This window comes from Colletes gigas, unplaced genomic scaffold (assembly GCF_013123115.1).
Source record: "Colletes gigas isolate AHSC1104 unplaced genomic scaffold, ASM1312311v1 Colletes_gigas_Sc00006, whole genome shotgun sequence".
Lineage (NCBI taxonomy): Eukaryota > Metazoa > Arthropoda > Insecta > Hymenoptera > Colletidae > Colletes > Colletes gigas.
The window spans coordinates 4,140,067-4,161,810 of NW_025106635.1; the positions used below are offsets into that span (position 1 = coordinate 4,140,067).

At 42.3% G+C, this 21,744-nt stretch overlaps 1 protein-coding gene across 4 annotated transcripts in view; it reads right to left on the reverse strand.

The window, feature by feature from the left end:
* The window catches only part of LOC122396021 (LIM/homeobox protein Lhx9), a 441,838-nt gene that overhangs the window by 115,167 nt on the left and 304,927 nt on the right, over positions 1-21,744 (reverse strand). For 3 of the 4 annotated variants that reach the window (XM_043394097.1, XM_043394098.1, XM_043394099.1), the window contains one exon: positions 21,292-21,350. The exons of the other annotated variant lie outside the window; for it this stretch is intronic. The gene's annotated coding sequence lies outside the window, so the exon portion shown is untranslated. The remainder of the gene's footprint in view (positions 1-21,291; positions 21,351-21,744) is intronic. 4 annotated transcript variants of the gene reach the window in all.

Consider the following 21,744-nt stretch of genomic DNA (forward strand, 5'->3'; position numbering starts at 1 on the left):
ACCTACCCAAGAATCTCCAAATTTTCTATTTAGAAATTCTGTAACATTGCGTGCTGAATGAGCAGGGCATCCGTCTTGCTGGAACCACATGGATTGTCGTATGTCCAGTGAAGTGTCTTCTAACAATTCTGGCAAAACGTCTTCTAAGATTCTCAGGTACTTACTACTATTTAGCGTGCCATCAATAAAATATGGACCAATTATTTTATTATGAAGAAGACCGCACCAGACGTTTACAGACCAAGGTCTCTGTTTGTCGACTTCTCTCAACCATCGTGGATTATCTACCGACCAGTAGTGCATGTTGTGACGGTTAATTGCTCCATGGTTTGTAAATGTGGCCTCATCGGTAAATAACAATTTACTCAAGAACATTTCATCGTCTTGTAGTTTTTGTAAGCCCCATTCACAAAATTGTAAACGTTTTGTATAATCATTTTCAGTTAATTGTTGATGAAGTGATATGTGGAACGGATGAAATTTGTTAATGTGTAATATTCGTAAAATACTTCGTTGACTGATGCCACTTTCGCGTTCCAGTTGTCTTGTACTAACATGTGGATCTTGTATTACAGCTGCTACAATATTTATCGAGTTTCCATCATCAGTTGCTCGTTTGGCAAGATTACGTGTTTTGTTATCCACAGTTCCAGTTTCTTGGAACTTTTTTATAATGTTTGTAAAGACAGAAAGTGAAGGTCTATTATTACGATCGGGAAATCTTTCACTATACACACGTACCGCTTCCCTCATAATTCTATGACATTCACCATAAATAAGAACCATTTCTACTTTCTCTGCTATCGTGTAACGCATTTTAGAAAACTAAACACTTAGACTGAATAAATGTTACGAAGCTGTGCTCTAGTCGGTAGTAAAATTACCAATAATGTTTGAGGATACGGATAAGCGTACAATGTGATTGAATGTTTGTTTATCTTTTGTGACCCGTGTCACGCAATACACACACGTGATACACAAGTATTCGAAATGTACTCTGACACAATTTATTTTCTATTGCAGTTGACTTTGGGTGACCTTGAATGACCTTAATAATAGGTCATTGTATTCGCCTTGAAACACTCTATCAGAATGTAAGTAATAAAATATACTGTTCCATTTAAAAAAACAAAGTTGACCTTCATATCTCCTTGACGCCTCCACCTACAAAAAAATTGGTAATACCAGATTATGAGCCCCCCGATACCAAATAAGTTTGGTCTAATGCATTTTCTCCTATCTTCAAAAACAAGCGAGTTATTCAGGTGACCTGTTTAAAATGCCTCACCCTGTATAAGAACCTGTTTGATACTTCTTATAATCTACTGTCAGACAGCATCAAACAGTGTCAAACTAAATAAATATGTTTCCTTGTGTATTTTTGTGTAAATTATTATTCTCCTCTCACTATTTCACTCAGTCTGCACGTAGTATGGACAATAATTTATGAAAAATAGCTTTAACAGTTGTAAAATAAATAACGAGCATTTATCAACAACTCGTACATTTTCACTAATCTTCCCCAGCAACTATAATTATATAACGCATAAGTATACGTTACGTTTATCGCCGTACATGTTACTAATCCCTATATTTTGCACGTCAGTAATCGATGTTTAGCGAAAGAAAATTAATAAGTTTAGAATTATAATTTTCATCGTATGTTTTGCGAGAAATCGTAATAAAAATATAATTACTTATTTACTATATCACCAAGCGTACTCTGTTCTAAAATAATTGTACATCCACGGCTCGCGACACGGCGGCAAAGTGCAAATTGGCCCTCGGGCTGAAATGAGGTTAACATGTCTGATGTACAGGATTCTTACTTTGTCCATTAGATGTGTTTTCCCGCTTCTCTTGCATTGATTTTCAGAGCTCTCACACGCTCGCAGCTTTCGTACTATACTCGAAACATTTAAATGTAATAAAGTCACAAACTACCAAACCTTCTGACAATTCTTTCTAAAGAAAAGAAGAATTTCCAAAATTAAGCGATACTTATATTTGTACGCTTGTGAAAATATTAATACAGAATAAAATACTTCGTCTATACATCTCCACTCTCTCTAGTTTAGAAAACACAATATATCCATACTTGAATAAATGATTGCTCCAAGGTTTTCATCCCGGTACAAATGTTTCGTTCCTCAAAGCCCAAGAAAACAGAGTCAGTCGAAGTCAGTCGAACGAGTGACGTAAAATATGCAAACGACAGGTCGATAAATCACGTAGAGGATATAAATAATACGGACAATATGGCCACATGTGTAGAAGAGAAAGATCAAAGACTGGACAAACGTTTCGTCAGCTGGATATCGTTATCAATAATGTAATTTATAGCTCCGGCGTTAAATGTCACATATATTTGTAATATTTACGAGCGTCGTTCCGAGAAAGATCAAAAGGTATGTTCCAAATTCTTATTTTTCACTTACACTGTATATAATCGAACTCTAATTACGGTGGATGTTGATTAATTATCCGGCGAGGTATAGGACGATTCGGAAATATTAATTTGTTAAATTTTTACTTTACCAACGGTGCTTATTAAAATTTTTTAATCTATCGAAGATTACAAACGATAGATTTATGGCTATTTGCGACAGGTTCGATTATTAGATACTTGTTTTCTTCTGGTTAAAACAAAAAGACAGTAAATTACAGTTCACGCACGGGCATTTTATTTTCTATGCGTAACAGCGCTTCCTAGTGTTTCGGACGTGTACAGATTGCGCGAATAACCGTAGTCCTGAAATATCCCCGTTATTTTAAACAAATGACTCAATAATGATGGGACAAATCAACGAACGAAGGATAATTGTAGCAAAAAACTATTGGCCAGCGAAGAACGTATCACGCAGTAAAACCAGTTTCTTTGCAAAGTAAAAGTAGAGAAGTAATTCCCAGTTTATACATCACTTCCTCAATGTTCATCCACCTTTTCACGTTCGAAAGATTAACGGCCACCTATGGTGTCCAATGAACATGCATAACCACTACGGACATTTAAATACCGCGAGGAATATTTATTATACTGAGCGAATTCGAGGAACAGTCGAATTTAAATGGTTTCGAGGAACGGAGATGCTAAACGAAAAATGGTTACTTTCATCTTTTCTTTCTTTCGTTATTTACGATCAAAGTTCAATTAAATTAGAAATTTTATATCGTATACTGATACTTGTTGAGTTTACTTACTCGTACGAATTTTTCATTGAAGAAGGTGGAATGATAATTGCACAAGTTCCTTACCTGTAACATAAAGGACCAAGTATTAGATACAGTTCAAAATTTATTATAGGAAAAAATAGTCTCCCTAATAGTCTAGTTTTAATATTCATTCGAGTGCTGTATTTGGCTATTTACGCGAATGAGTTCATTGATTTTGAAGTTATAAAAATTGTGAGGATGTAATTCTTCTCTAAAAATCACTTTAACGTCCCGTTACTTTGGCACGAGTGGTCCGAAATGTATGTGCATAAATTAAACGTAGATCTTTAATAAAGTTGCGTCTATTCGACGACCTGAAAGCACACATCAATTTCACCGAATGCCTGGCACCACTTACGCCTAATTAAGGGTCGAGATAAGCTATCTAAAAGATATTTTAAATTCACTTTATCTTGCAGTTAGTAAATAATACGTGGCTAAATAATAAATCACCGAGCACAAAATTAACATCTAAAAATTTCGAATAACGGACTCGAGATAAACAAGCGTTCATGTGTTGCTAGTTAATTAGAAACAAAGTAATAATTTCACTCGTCGAATAAATTGCTGTACACTGATTTGTTACCTGTAATTATTGGAGTAAAAGTTCGCCCACGGTGCACGATTCTCGATTAACGGAAACGAACGAAGAGAAAAGGTAGATAAACGGAGGAAAGTCTTCTTGTTTTGTTCTGAGCCTTCAAACAAAGTCGGAGGAATGGACAGTTCTATGGCACGTTCGAGCAACTCGGTCCCGGACACGCGAAAATGTATATTTACCCGACGTTTCGACCGACTTATGGCTCTCTTCGAGGGTATAACTTAGAAAGATGACTAGGAAGGATGCCTCGTTCTCCGCGTTTGATTGGAAACGTTATTCCGTGAATGACGTTAATGATCTCCTTCGTCTCGATCCAGCGCGAAACAAGTTTAAAAGTCTTTGGATCGGAATTAGTTCTGTAATATAAATTTCTTGAATTTCATCAATATTACTTACGGGGGGGGATATTGGATTAAGAAACTTCTTTCGTGTTGGATCAAGACGAAGAAGATCGTTAACGCCATTCGCTGAACAACATTTCCAATCAATTCTACGCGAGTCTGGAATCGAGTCGTTCGAATACATCGACGCGCGATCCATGTCACTGACATGGTTCAAAAAAATAATCTATGGTATCATATTATTTGCTCTTTTCTTAAAAATAGAAATTATTAAGTGCTCCAGAATTTAGATTAGATTGCCATACACGGATCTTTTAAAAGTCCGTTTATGGGGTACTATCAGAGGACACTAGCAGAGCACACGATAGAGGTTGTGAGCCTCTGCCCACACTGGGAGGCTTGGCTAATGGCAAGATTAATTCCGAACATGACCTGACTCGACAGATCTAGACTATTATGTTTCTAGGCAAGGAAATATAATAGCCCCAAGGCTCTGGTAATCCCCCATCTTTAGATTTTAAGCTATCACACTGGTTAGACGTGTCTTTACTAATTTGGTGATCACGGTAGTTTGAGACAACTAGGACCTGCCACCTTGATCGTATCCATAGTGAACTGATCACGATCGCAAACGGCGTATATTGAAAATTGAGGGAAAACTGAGGCAATTTCGATGCAGAATCCAAAGAAACGAGGTCTGGGGGGATAATGTAACGCGATCCTCGTCGATAGGGCACCGCGACGCCTGGCGGCGTTTCGAGCAAAGCCAAGTGCATCGTCCCTGGAAGGAGCCAAAGGATTTCCACGTCGTCCTCCCGGCTCGAATCTCGACCAGCCCCCACCGGAGGCAAGATTAATGCGCGCGGCCGGTCAGGGCAGTCCATCAGCCGCTAATGCAACGGGAATCTCGTTCGAAACGTTAACAAAGTTAACGCCGTGGCCGCAGTCTCACGCAAAACGCACGTCATCGGCCGTAATGACCGATTACGCGGGACGAGTGTCATCGTCATGGCCGACAACGTGACGATGGCGTCGCAGCGTTACGCCTAAACCGCGCACGGATCGTTATTGAATTATCCGCGATGCCTGTAATCGAATGATCATTATGCCCAGTTAACGAGCTCACCGGGGAGGGGAGGTGGCGCTCTCTGGGTCATACCGAGGAAAAGAACCGTTTTGATTCGCTTCTGGTTACGATCTATACCTCGTAAAATGAGTTACGCCAATGTATTGTACGGAGAAAGAAACACTAGCCTCGAGTTTGGTATTCCAGAGTCAGTTTCAGGACTCATCTCTCTCTCCCTGCTTACTATACCAAAAGTATACTTGTTTTCTATAGCAGCAAGACGTTTGCTTCTTTTTGTGACTCTCCCTTTCACGCGTAGAAGAAAGTGCAATTAGATCTTGTCTATACAATATTGCGATTCCGGAAAAGGTGGCATCGTAGAAAGTTGGAACTGTTTCTCAAGACTGTTTGGATAAGAATTTTCCCCGTGTTTCGTAACCTTTAGTTTGTTATATAAAAAACTTGGAATTTTGTTAGATCGATCTTAATAAAGAGTACACCAATGTCTACCGATAGAAGGTTACAGAATAAAATCACTGTTTAAAGGACCGAGCGTTATCATAGTTTAATTTATGTTTAACAAACGTGATGTATCTCGCGCAGAGTTTGAACCCGTTCCATTCGGATTTCGACGTCACTAGAAATGCTTTAAATCCCATCCGTAGCCGCGACACGCCAAATTTACGTCCTCCTGCAGTGTTTGTAATACGCGTTTCGTTGTTGTCGTTACGAAATCGATTCAGATGGGCGGAATGTTGTTAACGCGTTTTAGCTTTCAATTTTGAACGCGACATTTGGTGTCTATTGTGGAATAGTCGGGCGCAAGTGCGAGAGCAGAGAGAACGGGCCACATTCAATCGACTCTTTTGACACTCCTACTGTCAAATTTATTGGATGTAATATATTCAGCGTATACGGGATGGCGCGCTTCAAATTACCATCTCGATTATCGTCAACACTATTATTTTACATAAACGGGAAAACAGAAATGAAATCCCCCCCGAATAAACGCCTCTCTGAATATTTTAAATCGTCTCCTTCCCAGATTACATTTCCGCCAAACAACACACATGGCCAGAACTGGATGAAACTTGAAATAAAAATACAATTGCAGTCTTCGATTAAAATTCTTTCCTCGAGATCGATCAAGAGAAATCGGTTCGAGAAAAACAATTCCACGCTCCCGTAGCCCGGACCAAAGCAAATATCCTCCAAGTGTACATCGCGAGGAAACAGCATTGTGCTTTTTTTTTTTTGCCCCCAGCTCCTCGATTTGCTTCACTTTGATGAATCTCGTATCTTTCCTGGTTGGTGGTCGCGGTTGACTCATCGTTATTATAAAAAATACCGAGACCGTTTCGAGCAGGGTTCCGACCCCTCGCAGTAGCGGCCACTTGACTTCGCGAACAATCGAAGGGGAACGAAAACACGAGGACGCCGGAATCCGGACGAGAAATTTGGATAGGACTTCAAAGGAGAAATCGGTGGCGTTGCGCGCGTGGGCGGCGGACTTGTTTGAAAAATCATCCGTGGCCGTCGGTTCATAGTTATTAAAACCTTTGATTCTCGTTCCATCTCGAGTCGGACTCTGTTCTCGCGTGTCACGCGTTATTAATGGCGCCACTAGCGATATTTTTAGACCCGATGAGGCGCGCGGGATAAATAAAATTGAAATCAAAGCTTTCGCGGAGCACGAAAGATTTAAAGACGGAGGGCGGAATCGCGGGGGAGGGTGGTTCCTTTTCTCTGGTGGCTCGTTTTTCGGAACGGGACGTCGCATAACGGTCGCTGGAATCCCCCCTTTCTGGACCCCCCCATTAGATTTCTATCGAGCAAGAACGGTGTTCTCAGGCGATCCTCTCTCGCGCTTAATCTCGCCGCAGGATCTCCGTTCGAGATGTCTTAAGAGCACGGAATCAATTACCGCGACTTTCACCGCGTGGGCGCGCCGCATCTGGCGTGTCCGGCTCTCCCACGTGAGCACGTGTACGTTTCTCGTCGGTGTGATGGCGAAAGTGTGGGTAATCGACGATGCACACTGTAACGCGGAATTAACGGCGACGGGGACGGCGACAACGACGCCCGTTAACGCGGCGCTCAAGGAATTCTCGATGGAAACCTACGAGCTTCGGATCGTGGGACCGATGATCCCACTGTGTGCTCGACACACCTGCTGCCAGACGTCCCGACCGAGAGGATTCTTCGTTGCTTTTCGCGGGGTGTCGCTAATTTCGCCCGCGGGCGCTCTTTTGTTCTCGCAGAAACAGCCAAAGGATCGATGAACCGACACAGCAGGCCAGTGAAATCTGGTTAAATGGATCGTTCGGCTGGTCAACGATTTTTTAACACTTACAACGAGTAGAAAGTTTGCAGGGACAGTCGTGATACTTCCCGCGCTCGCCAGTAGAGGGCTACGCTCCTAACTCTCTCGCTAGTGCTCGAGCGATCGATTTACCATTCAATGTGAAACGCTTTACTCTCTGCTGTCTCATTTACTTCTTCAGAAATGAGATAAAGTAGTAAGTGGATTCAGAGTGCAGACTATGAGACAGACAGATATTAGAATCAAAGAGTATAGAGTACCCTTAGAGAGTCGTAGAATATAGAATAGTCTAAGAATCTTTAGAGTGAGCAGGTAATAATCAAAGAAAGTAAAAGAAATATAGATTAATAGAATCAGCCAGAGAATAATAGAGCATATTTAGAGTCACAAACTATAGGACACTCTAAGAATCCTTAGAGTGTTAATAATAATCAAGAAGTCCAAAAAGCGCTAGTCCAGGGGTAAGATATTCGATTACCCCCAGGAACCATTTATGTCAGCAAATAACTAGACGTCTACGTTTCTCTTCGACGATTGAATTTTTCCAATGTACGCGTCGCGTTTCGACTTTGTTTACGAGTTTCATAAAAATGTATCGTGATTGAGTCCCGACGGCAACATCTCCCCGACAAAATGGAATTTCACGTTCATCGTCCGCTCGATCCTCGAGTTCCTCCGCCCCGTAAAAGCGGACCGTTCGCGAAAGGTATTTACTTTGCCACGGGACACTTTAAACTCTCTCGTTTTTTATTTCTTCCCTTTTTTTTTTTTTTTTTTTTGTAAATCGTGTTTTAATTACATCCCCGGGCCCGCTCCCGCGAACAGGTTTTCTTTCGTCGAGCACGTGTCACGGAAGCCGCTCGTTTCGCGAAACGGTACGCCGAGGTCGGAAGCTGCGATTTATAATCGAAAATTTCATGGACGTAACCGGGTCGAAACGCCGTTATTCCCGGGGCTTATGAAGTGTAGTCGAAAATCGTTCCGTTTGCCGGCCGGAGTCGTTAAAACTGTATCGAAAACCGAATTTAATCTGTCGGAAAATAGACGGTGGAAATTTGTTTCGAGTATCATTTGATACGTGTTACGAGAAGGAAAGTAAACCGGGGAATGTTTGCACAAAACTATACGCGCCCTCTATTCCCGTCCAATTTGCGCGCAGACTTTATTTTGGCCAAAGCTTCGGGATTGCTGTTCGCTGTACGGCGCGAGCAGTTTCAACGTTTGTACCTCAAATATTCCTTAAACTATAAATATTGCGTAAAATGGCGCCGAATGAAATTTGACGGTCCCACAAAGGGCGCCGAAAAACGTTGCAATATTCCGGTATCCTGCAACAAAAAAAAAAGAAGATCCTCCCGGGCGGGAGTGGAATAAAAATTTCAAGCGACACAACAGACAATTTGACAAATTCAATGTCACAAAGGCTCAAAGCGGCTGCGCGTCGAATGCAAAAACCCGCCGGATGTTAAAATAATTAACGAATTAATATTTTTATGCACGAGTATTAAAGCTCGAAATTTTTCTTCATGTCCATTTCCGCCAATTTCCAAAGGCACACACGGGTGCATTAATTTATTTTCAGAAATACGCATGAATCGTTGCGCTACGAAAATTCATTAATAAATTGGAACCATGAGAGATATTTTATTTTAAGCTCTGCAGCGCGCTTACAATCGTACAATTTTTATACGATCGTTCCATCGGCAACAAAGTGAACAAAATCTCTGTTCCTGGTATGGAATTTTCATTACGTTTTTGTTTCAATTAGTCGTCGCAAGCCCCTTTTGCGCCCGCCATGTATATCAAAGATTCGAGCACGCTAACTGGTACAACAATAGTTAGATATTCGCCAACAATAAGATTATCTTACGGAGTCGGTGGATAGTGTTATCTTACATCAGAAACTGCACTGTCCGAGACACGATAAAGCTATTCCAAAGCTCCCGAAACCCGGCAGTAACCGCAACAGGTTTAATGGCGGGCACGTATCTGTGTAACGCACGATTGAAATTTGTACTTTGCCATAAGACGATAAAACTTCGCTGATGTCCTTTCGATTACGCTACGTGGCAAGTATTTCCAAACCATCGAACATCCTCGAGAAGAACTCGAAATGCTTTCAAGACTATATTTTTCGAACATAAAACGAAGCACAAAATTATTAACAAATGTTATCGACGCGATAGAAATAAATGAATCTGAAAACCGCGTGGAAAGATTCGAGAAACACGAGTTTCAAAACATACTAACAGTTTGTGCCCCGGTGAGTCTTAGAAAATTCTGAAATCTGTAATTTAGGTCTCGAGAGGAACGTAAAGACAAAAGTTTCGTCGTTGCCCTTTCTCGCCGGTATAACAAAACTTTAACGAACGGGAACGTAATTTCAAGACATAAGCGAAAAGGGATAAAAATAAAATAAAAATCCTTTCCCTTCGCGGGGAGCGTGTCCGATAAAAAGAAAATAGATAAAAGGAAAGTCATCGAGAAACGAGTATAAATTTTTCCAGTAACCTTCGGTCCACTGTTTCGCGAAAGATCGATGCAATCGATGATTTGGACGACTGTTTCGAACGTCCAGTCGTCGATGATGTTCCTCGTTGATAATTCTAGCTGTCACCTGGCCGCTGGCCAATCCAGTATTTATAAATCTAAGCGCGAATACTCGAAGCTTAAAATTTGATTTTACGCGGGGCTGCAGGTGTGACGACACCTTTCAAAATTCGCTTGGAACGGTGCCGCCGGTGCCCAAAAATACACCTGTTGTGGGGGCTGGAAAAAAAAACTCTCTTCGATAAAATTAAAAAATCAACACCGTGGGATCAATACCACCCGATTGCTCTCGGTAACTTCGTCCCGGAGCGTTTACGCAACCAGTCGATCGTGTTTAATTTGTTACTTGGAAAGTTAAATGCTTCCAATCGGGAACTAAATCGAAAAGAGGATGCAGAATTAATTAAATCGGCTCCGCAAGGTACGGGGGGCCACAAAAATTATTAATTCCTCGCGTCGATAAATATCCTAACGGTGGTATTAAATTAGGACAAAATAAATCTAATGAAAAATTGTGGTCAGACTTTTTTGATAATAACAGCAGAAATTGCGATTATTTGTATAAGACAGTGTCTGAGAAGAGATCGAGGGATTCCGAAACGTGGTCGCTAATATTATGCAAAGTACATTACATCGTTCTAAATTATAAGCCTCTAACGTTCCCATTCAGACCCAAAGAAGGTGTTCGATTAAAAGGATTAAAAGGAACTGAATCGAAGCAGGAAGGGAGAATGAATTCAGGGCAGAACGTACGAGGGGCTGAAAAAAATGATTAATTCATCGCATCGGGGAGAATAATCGGGCAAGAAACGTTGTTAATTTCGAAGTGGAGCGAAGCAAAGTGTTGCGTATATCGTACGTAGGTCTCGAGAATAGATTACAATCATCTACTAAGTATGATCATACCGTCTGTGTTCATTAATAAAATAACTGTTGATAGAAAATCGACGCGTAAATCAGCGTGGAGGTTTTTAGAGATGAAGTTGCTCTTCGGCCCCGTCGGTAATCGCTTCGAATGGTTTACTTATGGCGTCGAGCGTAACGCGTGATTACAAGCTGCAACGCTGTCGCGATTACAGATTAATAGTAGCGCGGCGGCCCTTCCTCTTTTTACATTGTAAAACCGCGTCGTTTTTCTTTCTGAATTATTGCCTCGAAGGTGCCGGGTTATCGACGATCATCGCGATCGGGGATAAAAGGAACGGTCTGTGTTCCAAATAACATTATTTGCGCCGAACGTACCGTACGCCTCGCGCAATAAATTATACGCGTGGAACGGATGCTTTAAATAGATACGTCATCGAGCAACATGTGGAATCATTTCAGTATGCAATCTTCTAATTATTTTGTTCGAGGAAACAAACCTGATTCCATTCAAGATAATCGGTTTCGTGGTATGGCATTACCATTTGGTAATAAATTCTCGTACGATACCTTTTTCTATACGAAAATTACCCTCGTGGCATTTGACTTGGAAAATATACATTTTTTAGGACATTTAATAAAATTAATATTGCCTAGAAATAGTCATAAATTTGTTTTTAGTCTAGATTCAAGGTCAAGTTAAGGGTTGTTCCGTGTAACATTTGTGAGAGATTGTTTTCTATTAAAATCATAGAGTCGAGAACTGTTAAGTAGGTTAATATTACCTAGTACTACAAAGCTGAAATTTCTATGAGATCTGCAAAGTGACGCGAAGAGGAAGCAACATGGCGACTGAGCACGTCATGGAATAACCATGCATACGTGTATTAAATGTAACTGTTAAGTGAAAATGCAATACGAACCGGAGTATTTAACAGGGAAAATTTCGTTGGAGGGTGAAGGAAGAGAGTGGCGCGTTGGGGGAGTAACGGTGGACAGAGACCGGAAGAACGCGACTTACGCGCGAAGCGTTTAACGACCACCGATAAAACCGTCCTCGACACTGAGACGACACGTGACGAGAGTCTCGTGGAGTGGTTAAAGCGGCTGGATCACTGGAGGGGCCGATCACCGCGGTCGATAAGAAATCGCTCGGAAAATTGGCTTATTCCGATCGACCGGCCCCGTCTCTCTCTCTAATGCTGACAAACGACTCTGTCGGAAGTGCCGAAATACCTGCGCATACCGGGTCGCAAAGTGGCTGTTACTCGATATACCATCGACGAACGCTCGACGTCGATCTTCCGTTCGACGATAATGGACACCGTTAATCGGTCGATATGTGTTTTTCGTACGCGATCGAATCGTGCACGATACCGCTGAGACGGTTTCCGTTTTTCCTCCACTCGTAAGAATTCGATTAACTCGTTCTGGACATTCGATAGCAGGCACTGATATTCCAGAAAATTGATCGTAAATCAAAAGTGTACGATAATGCAAAAATTAAATTGAATTATCTGCAAAAACGAGACAACCTTTTCGAGAAGTTACGTTATTATTATCGATAAAGCATCCTCGATGGAAATAGCGTCCAGGTTCTTTAACGTTCGATAAAATTAACTTGAAAATACAACGATCGCTATCTTTTGTCGCGTACCGTAGGCGAGACAGCCGTCTCGAGCGGCTGGTAATCGAATGGAAAGATTTAATATGTAATAGAATTTCTGTTCGTCGGCGGAGCAAATTAATGAAGTAATTAGTCACTTTGCAATTGGTTGTCGTTTATTTCTCCTATCTGAGGCGATAAAACGCCGAGGTGGCTAAGTACATTTACGCTGAAACGACAGAAAATGCATTAACGCCTCGATGTTTTCTTTAGCGTTAATTATAACTCGGGGGAATTAAAGGTTGGCCGTTTCGGCGGATGGTACGGTGAATAACGACAGTAATTTCATTGCCACCGATCATCGGCGATAAGCACCGCGAGGTAACCCGTTCCCAGAAATCGGTGGCCTGGTCGCAGGTTTCGCGCAGCATAGTCCACGCGAAGGAGGAAGGACAAATTGTACGCGAGCGAAGTTTACGAGAAACGTAAAACGGCCGTAAAGATCTCACGAGTGCGTATTAATGCCCCACTGTATACACTGTTATCGCGCCATTATGGAAATTCATTAATGCTTCGCCTGGAACCAGGCATTCCTCGAGGATCACCTCCTTCAGCCACTTAGATACGAGATGATTTACGGCCCACTAAAGCGTTATCATCGCGGCCGATATATTGAAACTTCTTGTAGAAATCGTGGGATCACGGCACGAACATGAGTCACGGGAGTAGATTCCGGCGTTACACGCTTAACACCGGTGACCAGGCTAATTAAATCGCATACGATTCCCAAACAGAAACCGCCGTTCGTGCACTCGACTGCAACTTTAACGCCGCGGAATTGTGAATGCTCCGCTGAACGTGTAAATATCTCAATTCTTTGCATCGTTCGGCTGCAAGAATAACAAGCACCAACGCCTTAACAAAGAACTGAAAGGCTCAGTGGGTCAAGGTGTTACCACAGCCGAGCTATACGAGTAGTTTTTCTTACTTTATGGGGATAAGGAACAACTTCACGAACATTCTTGGTATTTCTACATATTCTCCATCTAAATACGCGTTGTTTGCCTCTTGAAACATTAAAATCGTCCAATCCGTTCGGGAGTTATGATTTTTTAAACATACGCATGCAATTTCAGGGTAACCAGACAGTCACGATCAGACACTATATTTTCAGTAATTAATTTTTTTCTCTAAACTGCGTAGGAATTCGAGGGTATGTCTATTCACAAAAAATGATTGTACTTGACCCCTGCAACTAAAAGTAATTTTTTTAGAACGATTTGAAATTTTTTTTCCCCGTCGAAAAATTTAGGCACCTCCAAAAGTTGTTTAATTCTTTTTTATAGATATCAATGAGTTCTGGTACACAAATAAATCGGAAACTCGAAGAACAAATTTTGCAAACCGTTTTCGTCGAATATTCAGATCGACGTCTTCGATAAAATGCATTTAATCGAAATTTCCGTGTACATTGGACGTTTGACGGAAGTTCCACTCCGCGCGTTGTCGCGTCGATCTATCTATAATTACGTGCGTCATTATAATAAATTATAGCGATCGATTTGGACCGTGTTTAAGAAGGGAAAACAGTTGTCGGATGGGATCGAAAATTTCTCCGACGTCGCGACTAATTAATAATTTTCGTGCGACGATAGCTCTCGGCCGTTGTAATTACGGATATCGCGTCGATAATCGTTGCCTGATAAACCGCTCGATGGCTGAGTGGCGAAGAAATTCATTTGCCCGGGCGGAATTATGCGCGACAATTATGCATAAATTGGAGCGGATGAACCAGATGGTCGGAATCAGATGCTCGCCGAGACTATTTCGACCCTCCGTTTCCGAACGTCGTTGTAACATCTGCGCGGTCTCACGGAAATTATTTTATTTACATACCATCGCCTGTGTAACTTAGCATTTTTATCTAGATTCCGTGTCGCCCTTGAGAGAATTCGATATTGTTACTAACCTTTCTCATCGATGCTCGTAAAAAGCATATTTTGCATTTCGAAACTTCGGGTTATACGTCCCACTGCCTCTACGTTCCTCTCAATTACAGAAAATGTGATAAAACATCCACGAAAAAGATAAACAACGCTTATTAATGCTAGATTTAGAATAACGTTAAATAGAAAAAAAGAAATTAGTATGAAACTAGCAACCGAGCGTTGTAAACATCCGACGCAATTTTAGTGGCTGTAAATCACCGTCGAGTGGCATGCTTTATCGAGGAAGAAACCTCCAAAGCTATCGAAATAACTGTAATCGTCGTCGATTGCCACACTTTGGCTGTAAAAAACATTTTAAATGGCAATTCGTTTTCTCTAACAATAAAACACGCCATAAAGAAATTCAGGCTACAGGGTTCGTGTTAGCATTAATGAATAGCTCTTAAGATAAAGGCCGCTCGAAAACAATATTTTCATTAGGAAGTCGGGAATAAAATTATAATTACGTCGAATGGAATATCACTTAACGATCTTGCAAAATTTTATTCCAATAATATACAACACGTCCATGCTTGAACTTTGCAAAACACAAAGAATCTGTTATTCGATCGACGAGGAATTACCATTACCTTTTTTCCCCCGAATCGTTCGCGGGTATTTTACAACGGTATCGGGGAATACTTTATCCATTCCACGGTTGACCATGGAAGCAGTTAAAAGCGTGGGGCCCCGGGGAATCGGATTACGACGATGAAAGAGGAAGGAAAAACGACAGACGAACAGCACTCGACGGCGCAGGGAATGGGACTTCCACACGGTTGCCCGTGAATAGTCCCAAAGCCGTGGGCCTTAAGGTCCTCCGTGGCTCGATGAAAAAACAACAAAGCGTCGCTTCCTCACAATGGCGTGCCCCGGGGCCCCGAGCTTTTCTATTTGTGTTTACAATGAGGAACACAGAAGCGATGGAATTCGCTCTCATGGCCGGCGAGAGTGACTAAAACGAACCTGACAGTTCTAGACGTTCGTGAAAATACTTCACAGCGATCGTTTCGAGTACCCCAGTTGGTAAATTCGACTCCCCAGAGCCTGCACTGCCGATTTAAATTCTACAAAAGTATTTCGATCCTCTCGTTCGATTCACAAACTTTTTATATAATCTCCAAAGTATATAATTAATTTACCAAATTTACCATTGCCTTTTGGTTTCCTTTTTGGACAAGACATCCCGGTATAATTAAATTCCATAAATCAACGTCGCGCGCAATTTTAAAGACAAAGTGCGCGTATCTTGATAAATGAATTCAATCCTTCTCGTAAACGAAGTGTTTTGATCCCTCGCGGAACGAGGACACGATTCTTTGTGTAATAAAAATTCTATAAATCAAACTCGTTACTTTGTAAGTCTCCCAAGGACGACGGTAACGAACTTCGCGTGCAATTTTAAAGACAAAGTGCATCTCGTTATTAATGGATTCAATCTCCACCGCGAACAAGGACGCGAATTATTCCCGATATAAATATACTCCGTAAACCGGGAATCAGTAATCTGGAAATTATCTTTAACGACAATCGCCTTATCCAATACCGGGGACAAACGTCGCGTACCTTGGCGTTAATGAATGTATTCGGTCCTTATTCCGGAGCGCGAGGCCTCCGTTTTTAACAAGGACACGGGCGATTCGAGGACAGCCCACGCTCGTCTTCGAACGTTACGCAATCGTGAGAGGAACTTTTTTTTTCCTCAAATCAATTTCAACGTGTCCGGGGTCCTCGTAAAACCCACGCACGGACGGTTCAACGGTTTCCTTCGGTTTAATTGAGACCAACGGCAGGTAACGATAGGAGAAAAAACCGGGCAGGAAGAATGAAGAGGTAAACGGCAGAAAAATGGGCAAATAAGAAACGGTCCCCCACGCGCGTTTTCGTCGACTGCTCATTGCCAGGAATGACTGGCGGATACCGTTCCCGGAGGTTCAGCGTGCTCCGTGGATACACTCGGACAAACGTGTGGCAGGGATATAATGAATGATCGTTATTACGACGTCAACGGCGATGACGTGGAACGTTTCGCTTCGGGATCCGCTGCGGGTGAACGACGGACAGGTAACGATAAACGATCGCGTTCTCCTTCCCAGCTTGGACAATGGCATTTTCTGCGATTGAAATCGATACCCTTTCTTTGGCTCGGGGAACCCCAAAGCTGGCAGGGAGCGGCGGTTGTCGAATCCCTTGGAAGAATACACCGGAGAGTATGAAATTTTGCGTCCGCGATCCTTTGAAACGAAAGGATATCGATCTTGGGAACGCTCGCAATTCTCGCGTTTTTAATATTTACGAAAGCATCTTGAACGTGCTAACAGTGGCCTTCGGGGAAATCCTGATCGGGAGTGACTATGATTTTCTTGTAGAAAAATCGCTCGTAATTACAGTCAGCAGAAAACAGACTGGAAATTGTGTAAAATACTCGACTGCATCTTCGTTAACTAGTTATAATGCTTGCTGGAGAACTGTCAAGTCATCTCTTTTGTCGAACGTTCGATTAACGCGCTGAGGTATTAAGTTTGCTAAGTGAAAAGTGTATTAATTAACGAGTTTGATGTTTTGAGAACACATAGTAGCATCTATTATCGGGAGATAATTAATTCGAGATCTTTTTGGGAGCCTGAAGATTAACTTATTTACACTCTGCATTCGTTAACGGTAGACGGAATCAAATATATACAAGATCAAAAGATGTATGAATAGAAAAGACTGTATTAAGGTTAGTGTACCACGTGCACAGGTGGAGAAATACGTTTTAACCTTAATTAATGTACGTTAGGAAGTAATGTAGTGGCTTTCCAGGTGTAAAATTGCAGCCATATAATGGTGGCCATTATTATTGTGCCACTCGACTTTCAGGAACGAAATTACTTTAAATTTAGATCGTCACGACGTACTAAGATCATAATAAAATTGAATAAACTAAAGAACAGAAATAATTATATAAAATTTTATATTGATCGATAAAGAGCGCCCGTCCACTGAGGGTTGACTGTTACCTAAGTATGAGACCAAAATGTCCTAGGGGTTCGACGACGAGAGAAATCAATTTTCCAGAAAAAGTCCCGGAATGTCGATCGTTTAACGCGGCGAAGAGCACGAGCGTAAAATAGTCATGCCTAACATTTATCAGGTGACGTGCTCGTTCTAGTCCCGTCAAGATCCATTTGCGGACTGGGATGCACAGGAGCATTACCGTGTCGCGATGTCAAATACTAACGGTCGAGAAGCGAGTGGTGTCATTACCGGACCTCATAGCGGGCCACGGCGCCTCGAACCCCCGCGCCAACCACCCCGTGGTCGTATTTCTCCGTCGCGGAACACAGAACAGTGAACACCGACGCAAACAGGTTGATAGATCTTGATGGAGCACCAAGAGCACCGTCCCCGTCTATGCTAAATACTCGTGTCGCAATTAGACGAGCAGAGTAATTCAATTACGCGGGAAATAATTGAACGCCGGATCTTAACGGACGCTTTTACTTATTTTAAACAACCCGGTATTAGATTAAGACGGAACGATTTTAATTTAAACGAGGCACACTGTAAAGATTTTTCGTTTTTTCTAGCACCGGTCTCTTTCGACTGGTCAACGCAATGCTACCATTTTCTGTGGGACCAGTGACGTATAATTATTTTAAAAGACACAAGTGAAGAAGCTTCAAACGAGCGCCGCTGAACGGTTCCCCCGAAACGTTCTTCAACCCCTTTCCGCGACAGTGCTCGACATTAATTTGCGCCCCGGAGAATCCCCCAAGCAAGAACGTGCTCGCGAGGATCGTGGCGATGGCTCGCGCCACGAGGAGGGAGCGTGCACGGAGGGATCGCGGAAGAACGATGCAAAAGGAAGAAGAAGACGGGAACGGGGGGGGAGAGAAAAAAAACGAAGACGACGACGAAGAAGAAGGAAACGAGAGTGTCTGGGAAGGTGGATGGGGTGGACGGGGGTTGTAGGAGCGGGAGCGTAGGGGGGCTAAGACGTTGTCCTGCCAACAGGTGGTAGCAACCTCACACTACCGGGCGCTGCTTCAGCCAGCCAGCTCAACCCCTTTTTCACCCTCCGTGGCAGCAACCACGACGATAACCCGCGGCGACACCCGATAAAACGGGCCGTAGAGAGGGTTGGAGGTCTTCTACGATGCCGGGATAAGTGGGTCGTGGTCGGGGAACGGAAAAGAAAAACACCGGAGGGATTATCGGCCGTGGATACACCCTCCCCCGTCGCCCTTCTACCGTTCTCTTTCTCTCTCTCTTTGGCTTTTCCCTCCCTCGCCAAGGCCGCCCCTTTAACGAAAGAAACTTGCTCTTTGCTAGCAGCACGTGCGCTCGCTGGAAGACGACGCCGATTCTCAGCCAGGACTCTCGGCGTGCTTCCGCAACCGGGACGCTCGAGTGGCCTTGTATTTTCCGAGCGAGGATTTTGCGGTCTCCCGGGGAAAAGACACCACCCCCCTGGAGCACGGGTTCCTAGCAGTCACGTCGCGACGCCGCTCGGCCGGGAATTACCAGCCACCGAGAGAGGCTCGACGAGCTGGAAAGTTGAGCGAGAGGGCGATTTTCGGCGCTATGGCTCGAGCATAGAGCTACCGCCATGCTTCGATAACACGGGGATAATAGGGTCAGGTTCGAGGTCGGACCTGGCGACGTATTGTTTATCGCTCCTACGCGTTCTTTACGCTGGCCATAAGGGGGTGGCTTTCTTCGACAATCTTTAACCTTTAACTGTACAGTAAAGACTTTCTGAGTCAGGTTTGTTTTTATAGCGACGAAAGTAGCCGAATAAATAGTCTAGCATTGTCCTTTTTGCAGATTTTGTAAATCAACGATAAAGTGTTTAAAAATAAATTTTAAAATAATTTACTATCTCTCAAATATTCAGAAAAGAATATAATTATATTTTATCTAAAATACAAATTTGACCATATAATAAAGAAGTATTTCCATTACTATAAAATGAAATAAAGAAACAAGAAAATAATTAACAGGAAATAGAACGATGTTTGCTTCTCGACGGAACATGTTCTATTTTTTTTTTTAAACCTCGTTAATAATTTGATACCATGTAACTGAAAAATATCCGGCATTCTTTCATCTTCAGTATGTTTCATTCGAAAGAAGATTTTTAATCCACAATGGAGGCCAGCAGGCGTCCAAACAGTATGAATGGGCGTTTCAGAACGGTTTCGACGCCGAAAATAAATCGAAAATCTGGAATAAAAGATTTCCGGCATTGGGTTTCGTTTTCAAAAATATCGATTTTCGAATTTGTCGAGGGATACGTACTATTGTTAAGACTCGTCTGACATGTCCGTTCATTAGGTTATATTTTACAGGAGCATATTCACTAATATAATTTCACAGATAATTATTAATAATTTTCTGTTTATAAACGTTAATAGTGGTATTCTACCTTTCATTAGAAGCAGTTAAAACAGATCAAACTATGTTGCTACATCAATATTAGAAACTCTGGTGCAAGTAGAAACAGACAGTAATGGACAAACACGTGAGACAAGCTACATATCAGACGAATGTTCAGTAGCTTGAAAACAAAGCCTTGAAAAAATATAATTTATTTTATTTTGGGTTTATTTTATCACACCCAAGCTATTGATCACCATTTGCATTGCAATTTCGATTGCAATAATGAAGACAACAATACCGTATGGCTCACAGCGTGGTCCCTGATATAATTTACCATTATTCCGGAAACGATATTTCTGTTATTACGTGTTTCATACAAAAACGAGCTTTTCCCCAGAGGAGGAGAGTATCGCTCTGAAACTCCTCCGTCGCGGAACGTCACAAACAACCTCGAAAACCTGGAGGATTTAATACCTTAAGATAGTTTCGCCAATGAATTTCGCGAGTTCCCGCAATGAATATTTAGCAGGATCAGCCCCCGTCGTGTAATTTCATGGTACCTAATGGTACCTAATCCGACTTAAAGGTGCGCCCGTGTTTCGCGGAACTTTCCCCGCGTCGCGAAAACCTTCGATCTCCGGGGGCGTAAAAACAGTGACGACGAGGCGGGGAGGGGGAGGACTGAAGGAGGAACCGAGAGCTTTTCCTCTCGACTACGAAGGGTTCCCCCGGAAAAAAAAGAGACTTTCCCGTCGGTCTCGCGGCGCAAGAAGAGATCTGATAATGTTGTTCTTGCGCCCGGCGAGGATCCTCCGCGTCGCGGTAATTTTAACGAAGACGCCATTAAATTAGAGGGCGAGCCGATGCAAAAGATTCGGTCGTCTCAAAGGAAAATCTTAACGAGCAGGAACAATGAACCCATGTGAATTATTACTACAGCACAAAGCGGCTGTGTTTTCGCCGTTTAATAAAACGCGGAATGAATTAAGCGGACGACGTTTCTTTCCCTCTCTGTCCTTTGTTACTTTCCCTCCATTTTTTTTCTCTCGTGTTTTTTTCCCCCTCTTTTTTTTTTTAATAACGAGTCCTTTGCCTCCCCACGGTGTATTCTCGGTATCGTTATTCAACCAATTACGATACTGATAACGAACGGGACTGCGTTCGACGTCCTCAAAAGTCGCTTATTGATTAGCACTGCGGACGTTTTCGTAGCTTTCGTCGCGAGACGGAAGAATGATCTCTCAGGGGCGGTACCATTGAACCCAGCCTGCCCCAGAGACGGACGAAATTCAAATATAATTAAGATTGATTCATTCGTTATTCTACATTTTCTAATCCCCCTCTAATAAAGAATAGGTAATTATGTAAATACCTGTGATGAGAAATTTCTTTGGGAATCGGCCATGGATTCGTCTATAACTCGTGACTCACCTGAAACAAGGAAAAATTAAATTAGTAACAAAACAATCTTAGCTTCGATTAGGTTCATTTAGAACCTTTTATTCAAAAATTGCAATCGTTACATAGCAATTTTCTAAAGTTTACAAGTAGATTGGAGGCTTGAAATTTGTCTTTTGGAGGTGTATGAAGCCTCGTCTACAACCCCCATGGAGTTCCCGTGTTAATTAGTTCTGGATCACTCTGGTCACGTGCCAGTGTACGTTCTGCAATTGGTTTACATCGTTTACAAAATCCTGCGCGCCAAGCCTCGCCTACGAGCTTCCGAAAATCTGCGAATGTTTCGAGCCTCTCGAACGAAGCGGCTGTCGCGGAATTTTAATCGAAGCCGATACCGGGCCGATAGATTTCGCCGAAATCGAATGAC